Raw genomic sequence first — 7,609 nt, 5'->3', positions numbered from 1 at the left:
GCCGCGCTGGCGGGGCGAGGATCTCCGGAGCGAGAAGGGACTCGGCCTCGCCCGACTCCTGGTGGAGTTCCTGGCGCCCACTCTGGAGCGCAGAAGGCCGGGACCGTGCGCTAGCATCCCCCAAATTAGGAAGTCCCCATGGCTCCAAGCCCAGACGCGGACACTACAGACACCGGGAAGAGAATACGGCTCAGGTCCCATCCACTGCGCTTCGCCGGAGCTCCGGTCCCACTACTTCACCACAGCCACCTGTGTGAATAAGAACCTACACCACGCATGCGCTAGGCACCGTTAAAATTTGTGCGCATGCGTGAGAGTGCTGGAACAAATAGTAATGGGAAAGAGATTCTCGCGGTACCCGTGCGGGCGGCGCCGTGGCTTAGTTGGTTAAAGCGCCTGTCTAGTAAACAGGAGATCCTGGGTTCGAATCCCAGCGGTGCCTTAACCGAGCATCTCGCTTACCTTTTGCCCATTTTCGATTTTGCTTCGCGCCTCTACCCTTCTCTCCCCCATTTCGGGGGTGTGAGGGTGATTCTGAGAAGTCATTTTGGCGGGCCCCCCTGCCTGCAGCGGGGTGGGGCCATAGCCCTGCTTAGTAGAGTCCACCCCCTCTGGTCTCAGATCTGCGGCGCGTCCTAGACTCCGGCAACTGAGCTGAGCCGACACCCCCCGAGGCCGCGCGGGGCTCCCGGGTTGTGGCGGTGCGCGAGTGGCCGTGGGGGCGAGGGCGGATATTCCCCGCGGCCTGCTCAGGGGAGGTCGAGCCCTGGTCCCCTCCGCCGGTTCCTCCGGGCAGCGGCCGACGGGACTGTGCCTTGAGCCTCTCAGGCTGCTGACTTTCTCCTGTCTCAGCCCTGCGGTCGCTGTCACTACTTCACAGATCGAAGACTGGGGCTTGGCGAGGTCAAGTGAGACCCTAAATCAGGGGCGCCGGGGAGAGCGGGGGATGGAGCCCGCCAGCGGGCCCCCCAGGCTAATCCAAGTGTTGCACACTCCAGGGAGGGAACGGATCACGCAGCAGTCCGGGTTTGCAGCCAGCTTCTCCCGAGGCCCGGGCTGCGTGGAAGCACACGGTCGGGGGGCCTGACCCAGAGCAGTTGCGTGGAAGTCTCTGTGATGGCGCGGTGAGGCATTGGAACAACAAAAATAGGGACCCAGGAATGCCCATGTCCGACGCAACAAAATGCATGTCAGTCCCAACAGGCCTCTTTCAACAAGCTGCAGAAATTGCAGTTATGACATCAGTGTGAGTCCCCAATAGTCAAGTTCACCTGCCCCAGAGGCAGCTCTTCTTTATGTTGCTCCCGTGGGGCTGGGTTTATTATCTGTCTTTTAAATTTTGTTTTGGGGTCAATTTCTTGCCCTTTGCAGCTTGGTTGTTTTTGATTGACATTGCAAAGAAAAACTCGGAGGTTTTGCAGTTCTGATAGGAACATCAGAGATGAGTTTATTGGTAACAGGGCTTGAGTCATTGTGGGGCAGGTATTTTTCTGACACATCTTTACTGCTAGCCTGAGGTATAGCAGGTCAGTTTTGAGCATTTGCCTATTTGGTGGCCAAGGGAAGGTGTTTAATTTCGTTCAAAATTTAAAAAATATTATCACTATTTTCTTCTGTTTGATGGTACTGTAAATGGAATTGCTTTCTTAATGAAATTTTTGGATTGTTCATTGCAAATGCATAGAAATACAATTGATTTTGTGTTTTAATCTTATATCCTGCAACCTTGCTGAACTTGTTTATTAGTTCTAATAGGTTATTATTTTTTAAATTGTGACTTTAAAAAATATGTTTTTATTGACTTTGAGCCACACCAACCAGGCTCTAAGACCACTTCTTAAGTCTCCCTGGTGGAGAATAATTGAGAGGGAGAGAAAGCAAGCAAGCAAGTGAGCGAGAGAGAGAGAGAGAGAGAGAGAGAGAGAGAGAAATGGAAAAAAGGATGCAGGCAACAGAATGCAATGTTTTATTTACATATTTATGATTACCTATGGATGGCTAGAGATCTGGATATACATTCAAGGTAATGATACAAACTTTCCTTTTGAAGTAGGACTACTTAAATAAAATAAAAATGAGTTGATTTTAATACAATCACTAACTCTATAATATAAAGGTTCGCTGCCCACCATGGTGGAGGAGGGTGATGTGGTGGGTGGGTAGTGGTGCACTACTCCTGGGCTGGGACCACATGTCCCCCATGGAGTCCTAGGAGCTCTAACAGGGACAGGCAGCCTCACTAGGATCCACCTTAGCAGGCTGCTTTCATCTGCCACCCGTGGTCCTTGAAATGTGAAGGCTCGTCCCAGTGGCTTTCCTAACCATCCCTCCAGCCTTGGGTGTCCCAGACCTGCATGTGTGTCTCTGGACTCAGGCTAATCTCAACCTATCATTTTTATTCCTGTGGCAGCAACAGGGTTAAGAAACAAACCGTATCTGTTAATCTACCTCGGGCTTCTGACGTGCTTTGCTCCATTAATAATTTAGTGAGGTGGACTGAATCGGATTGATTTTTCTCCCGAATCAATACACAAATGATTATTGTTACAGGGTACTTCTGAGTGCTTCAGCAAGGCTGAGGGGAGCTTTTGATTGGAACTGCACTCATCATCCAAAATTACTGTGGAGAGCGTTCTGTAAACCAAGGGGGTGACCTGGTGCTAACATTTTTATTGCAATGAAAGCCTTTTTCTTGTTTTGAATGGTGCTTTTACGACACATATACTATCACTGTTCCAGGCTTATAATTTTTAAATTACTACTTAATACTGAAGGTGAAATGATTTTACTGCCGCTGGTCTATTAAAATTGTGAGAACCAGCAATGGCTTGGAGCGTGTCTATGGCTGGATGTGCGTGGCCACACGGGGCCCATCACCATGGATATATCTGCAGATGAGGCATGGCTGGATCCGTGGGTGGTGGTGGGAGAGGGGTGGAGGGTGGAGGTGGTGGTGCCTGGGCCTCTCACAAGGTGGAGCAAGCGCTGAGCATCAAGCCTTGTCCCGCTTCCCCCAAAGAACAGGGCTCTAGGAAGGCAGGGACCCTACGAAGCCACCCTAAACCCAAAGCAGCAACCCAGACTGGCTGCTTCCTCCCTCAGAGCTCAGGTAGAAATGTTGAGACAACCCTGAATTTTACCAGTTTATTTTTACTGTATTTTTATTGTGGTAAAATATATATAACATAAAAATTACCATTTTAACCATTTTTAAGTGTGTGGTTCCACCACACTAGGTACATTCACATTGTTATGCAACCATCACCACCATCTGTCTCCAGAACTCTTTTTTCCCCCCAAAATGAAACTGTACCCATTAAACATGAACTCCCTAATCACCCTTCCCTCCAGCCCCTGGTGCTACCCTTTTAAGTTCTGTCTATGAATTTAATACTTTAGCTACCACATGTAAGGGGAGTCATACAGTATTTGTCATTTTGTGACTGGCTTATTTCACTTAGTTAGCATAATGTCCTCAAAGTTCATCCATGTTATAGCCTGTGTCAGAATGCCCTTCCTTTTTAAAGCTGAATAATATTCCATGGGATGGATATACCACATTTTGTATCCATTTGTCTGTCAATGTATGTGGGCTTCTTCCAATTTTTGGTTATTGTGAATAATGCTGCTATGAATGAGTGTGCAAGTGTTTCCTGAAGTTCCTGCTTTCAATTCTTTTGGTTCTCTGCCCAAAAGTGGAATTGTTGAGTCATATGGTAGTTCTATGTTTAACCTTTTGAGAAACTGCCAAACTATTTTCCATAGCAGCTGCACCATTTTACACACCCGTCAGCAATGTGCACGGGTTTTAACTTTTCCACATTCTCGCTAACGCTTGTTATTCTTCTTCTCTCTCTTTCTTTCTAATAGCCATCTTAATGGCTGTAAAGTGATATCTCATTGTGGTTTTGATATTTTTAGTATTTTTAATTCAAATAAACCTTAATTTCCTTTCCCTAAAGCTATTTTTCTCTTCTTTTCCTGTCCTTCCACCATCTTATTTCAGAATTGTACCATATTAGCTGCCATTCAGAAATCCCATAGTCACAGGTTTTCATGTTTGTTTCTACCTAATAAATGGCTGAGATTTTAAAACATCAGTTGACCTCGGCTGGTGTGGCTCGGTGGACTGAATGTTGGTCCATGTGCTGAAAGGTCCCGGTTCAATTCCTGGTCAGGGTACATGCCTGGGTTGTGGGCTGGATCCCTGGTTGGGGGGCAGGGGGGAGGTGTGTGTGCAGGAGGCAGCCAATTGATGTATTTCTCTCACATCAATATTTTTCTCTCATATTTATGTTTCTGTCTCTCTCTAAAAAATCAATAGTAATATACTCTGGCTGGTTTGGCTCAGGTTGAAGCATTGACCTGTGGCTGAGAGAGACCCAGGTTTGGTTCCCACTAAGGGCGCGTACCTCGGTTGCAATTTGTCCCCGGCCCTGGTTGGGTCGTGCAGGTGGCAGCCACTCGATGTGTCCCTTTCATGTCGATGTTTCTCTCTCTCCCTCTTCCTCTCTCTCCCTCCTGCTCTGTCTGAATAAAGAATGGAGGAAGGTCCTCGGGTGAAGATTTAAAAAAAAAAAAATTCAATAGTAATACAACAAAGAAACAAACAAAAAAACATTATTTGAAAAACATGAATTTTAATGCATATGAGAGAAAAATAGACTTTTAGAAGACACTGTCTTGTGAATCTCATCTGCTGGGGCCCAAAAGAAATTTTATAAAGCATCCAAGGATGGGTCCTGCCCAGGCAGAAACTGGCTCACAGATGCAGACAGAGCTGTCCTCTCACCATTGGCTGGCCTTGGGCACCTGGACTATTCCTCTCCAGAGGGCCCTGGGCCCAGGGGGGTGGGGGTGGGGTGGGGGGAGGCTGCTCATACAGCTACTCACAGCTCTCCAAATGCACCTGGCTCTGCTTCTTGACCGTTGTCCTGGCAGAAGAGAGGAAGAGTAGAAATTAGCCCTGGGAAGAGTGGAAATGATCTGAGGACAGAAGGAGTTAGGTGGAGAGGGGTGCTTGGCAAGCAGGGCTAGTCCCATAGAATCATGAAGCTCAAGTTACAAACTTTGAAATCTGTTCTGGAGCATTTTCTGCAGGGGGCATGGTTGATTTTGCATGTTAAAAATATGAGCCGTTGACTGGAAGGCAGGTGATCACATAGGAGGCTTCTGCCGAGGTCCGAGAGAGAGGAGATGGTGGCTGGGACCAGGGAGGTGGCCGTGGTAATGGAGAGAAGTGGGCAGATTTGAGATACATGTGGGGACTGACTTTTAGGACTTAGTGATGGACGTGTGGGGGGATTGGAATAGAGGTTATTGACTCAGTAAGTGATATAGCCACGAACTGAGCTGGGTACAACAGGGAAGGTGCAGACTGTGGGAAGTGTCTGGCCTGGAGTTCAGGTGGGACAATGAAGGGGTTGCCTTCCTGGGAGGCACGTGCACTAAACCTGGACCAGGTGGTTGTAGGACCTTATTTCACTTTTACTTGCCAAAGCCACTTTTGGCCTTTGACCATCAAATACATTCTAACTATTTGAAATTAAGAAAGATTACCATCCAACTCAGCATCCTCTATGTAGTGTCCAGCAACCAGTTGGATAAGAGAGGGCTTAAGTTTGCATCTGCATGCAGGTGAATGACAGAGGCGGGTGGGGTGGGGGGAACTCCAGTGGCAGTGGCTTACTCAATGGCCCACGGTCCACATCTCATGGGACACACACGAGTGACAGCATCTTTGCTTCTTCCTAACTAGGAAGGCCAACTTCCCACCAGGAGGACCCTGGTCCCTGCCTGGGCCCTTCTGCCCTGCCTCTCCCTCATCTGTCCTAACCAGTCCACACGCTCTCATGGTCTATTACTTGTATCACCTTCTTTCAGGACTGAGTTCTCCACAAGTTGGAAGATTATGGGTTGTGTGGGATGGAAACCTCTTGAATATAGCTCATGCGGATACAGGATGTTTGTTAAAAGGCTGCAGAGGCGGAGGGGAGCCAGGCTGTGGAGTCCTGCAGCAGAGACTGGGCTGCTGGAAACTGTTTCAGAAGAGGTGAGATGGGTTGGGGGAGAGGGCTGGGTCAGGGCTCCACTGGGGACTCCCAGCAAGACCTCTGCCTGCAGTGGCAGCCTCTAGAGGCCACTAGACCAGAAATGGGACTAAACCAGAAATGGGGTGTCAGACAGTCAAAAGTCTAAATATGGGCAGGGTTTAAATTAGTGTCAAAAAACCTTCCAGGGCCCTGGCCAGTTTGGCTCAGCGGTTAGAGCATCGGCCTGCGGTCCGGAGAGACCTGGGTTCGGTTCCCGCTAAGGGCACGTACTTCGGTTGCAGTTTGTCCCCGGCCCTGGTTGGTCGTGAGGGTGGCAGCCACTCGATGTGTCCCTTCACGTCGATGTTTCTCTCTCTCTCTCCCTTCCTCTCTCTCCCTCCCACTCTATCTGTACAAAAAATGGAAAAATATCCTCGGGTGAGGATAAAAAAAAAAAAAAAACCCTTCCAGGAAGGAGGACCAACAGATCCATGGAAGCACTATCAGTGGCAAAATGAATTATGTTTAAAAATAAATAAATGCATGCAAAAAATCCACGATGAACAAATGATCAAACATTTAAATAAAGATACATTGTTGTTGTTTGTTTTATGACCCTACATTGCTGTGCAATGGGAACAGTTGTTTCAATGAGCCTGTGGTTCTCAGGTAGCTTGGCAGTCCCCTGCCTTGTGGCTTTATGAGGGTTGACAATGAGGTGTGAACACATTGGGCAACTTAGAGCTTTAATATAGTCATGTTTTATGATTATAGAGCTTTTTTTTGCATTTGGGAATGGGAGTTTTAAAAAATTATTTAATTCATTTATTTTTGTTACAGATGTCCGTCTCCCCCCCCCCCCCCATGATTATAAAGCTTTAATTAACCTTTTCTATTTGGTTCAAAAGATGGGAGGATATTTTGATGAGTGTATATTGGGATTCACATTTTTCCTTTCACCTCCGGCTCTTAGTAGGACTCCCCATGGTATTAGTCTCAAACCCGGATTCCTGTTATATAAGCATTATGTACAGTGAAGTGAAAGCAACGCTGCAGACCGTCCCTGCCAGTGCCCCTACCCCAGTCAAACATTTGGCCATGCGTAAATGCCCATCACACGGGCAGTAAGCTGTCTGAGGAAATTCTGAAACCAAATTGCAGCAGGTTAGTGCTCTTTACCATAAATGAATTGTTTATCTTGTTATTTGATTCTTAAATCCTTTAATGCATCTCCCAAGAAGAAGTCTGCTTTGGAAAAATCACTAAAGAAATTACAAGGGAGTGAACAAGAAAAACCAGAAAAACTAAAAGGTGCCCCCCCCCCCGTTTTTAAATTAAAATCCAGATGGCCTGCACAGTGAAAGTTACTCTGTCTACAACTTTTACTAACATAACACCAGTTCCCCTCTACCTTCTCTCTTAACACGCCATGATCAAAGGTGTGGGGGGGGCATAGAGGGTCCTGACCTCAGTGGTCGGCGGGCAGGCCGTACCAAGTCTCCATATTAGGGAAACTTTGGGGACGTCTGGAGGAAGGAGGGCTGACCTGCTTCACCTGAAATGGCTTCCTCAATCCT

At 47.5% G+C, this 7,609-nt stretch overlaps 1 non-coding gene across 1 annotated transcript; it reads left to right on the top strand.

Moving 5' to 3' along the window:
* Positions 1–368: 368 nt before the first annotated feature.
* TRNAT-AGU lies at positions 369–442 on the top strand. Its single transcript has one exon. It is a non-coding gene; the product is annotated as a tRNA-Thr (tRNA).
* The last annotated feature ends 7,167 nt before the right edge of the window (positions 443–7,609 follow it).

Source organism: Molossus molossus, unplaced genomic scaffold, assembly GCF_014108415.1.
Source record: "Molossus molossus isolate mMolMol1 unplaced genomic scaffold, mMolMol1.p scaffold_m16_p_21, whole genome shotgun sequence".
Taxonomy (NCBI): domain Eukaryota; kingdom Metazoa; phylum Chordata; class Mammalia; order Chiroptera; family Molossidae; genus Molossus; species Molossus molossus.
The sequence above is the reverse complement of the archived record's forward strand: the minus strand, read 5'-3'. Positions and strand labels throughout refer to the sequence as shown.